This window comes from Gavialis gangeticus, unplaced genomic scaffold, assembly GCF_001723915.1.
Source record: "Gavialis gangeticus isolate Ggan-Ray unplaced genomic scaffold, GavGan_comp1, whole genome shotgun sequence".
NCBI lineage: Eukaryota > Metazoa > Chordata > Crocodylia > Gavialidae > Gavialis > Gavialis gangeticus.
Genome location: NW_017729022.1, coordinates 120,456,405 through 120,457,064, shown reverse-complemented (window position 1 = coordinate 120,457,064; position 660 = coordinate 120,456,405).

Here is a 660-nt window from a genome sequence, read left to right as displayed (position 1 = left end):
ACAAGGAACAATGGACACAAATTATTGGAGAGTAGGTTTAGATTAGACATCCGCGAGAACTACTTCACAGTTAGGGCGGCTAGGAGCTGGAACCAACTTCCAAGGGAAGTGGTGCTGGCTCCTGCCCTGGGGATCTTTAAGAAGAGGCTTCATGCCTACCTGGCTGGACTCATTTGAGCCCAGTTTTTTTTCTCCCGCCCAGGCGGGGGGTTGGACTTGAAGATCTACAAGGTCCCTTCTGACCCTTCTTCTATGATTCTATGATCACCACTCTCTGGGTGCGGCCCTCCAGCGAATTGGCAACCCATCTGACTGTGTATACATCAACACCACAATCTCCTAATTTTTTGATAAGAATGGGGTGAGAGACAGTGTTGAAGCCCTTCCTAAAGTCCAGAAAGACTACGTCCACTGCTACCTCTGCATCCAAGGATTTTGTGACCTGGTTGTAGAAGGCCACCAGGTTGGTTTGACAGGACCTGCCTCTAATGAACCCGTGTTGGTTGCCCCTAAGCATAATCTCCCCTGCTGGACCCTCACAGATGTGCTCCTGGATAATTTTCTCAAAGACCTTCCCCAGGACCGAGGTAAGACTAACAGGCCTATAGTTTCCTGGGTCCTCTTTCCTCCCTTTTTTGAAAATGGGGACCACATTGGCCC